Genomic DNA, 397 nt, shown 5'->3' on the forward strand with positions numbered 1-397 from the left:
CCTGCAATTGCTTCATGAACATTACGTGGCAATAATGCTGAAAAAGCAAACGGAAGGAGGCGCTGCATAATTACATGACAATCATGACTCTTCAAGCTAGTAAACTTTTCTTCAATTCTATCAACGCAGTTCCCCAAATTTGATGCATATCCGTCAGGAAATTTCACTTTATCTGTAATCCAGTCAAAGAACTCTTCTTTTCTAGCACCATCCAGCCGATAAATGAGAAAAGGGGCCATACCGTTCTCATCAACGTGAAGTTCAGAACGATCACAGATATCGACTAAATCCAACCTTGACTTCAAATTATCCTTCGTTTTACCTTGGATGTTAAGGACTGTGTTCATCAGATTATCGAAGAAGTTCTTCTCAATATGCATGACATCTAAATTATGCC

This window comes from Brassica oleracea, chromosome C7, assembly GCF_000695525.1.
Source record: "Brassica oleracea var. oleracea cultivar TO1000 chromosome C7, BOL, whole genome shotgun sequence".
NCBI classification, from domain to species: domain Eukaryota; kingdom Viridiplantae; phylum Streptophyta; class Magnoliopsida; order Brassicales; family Brassicaceae; genus Brassica; species Brassica oleracea.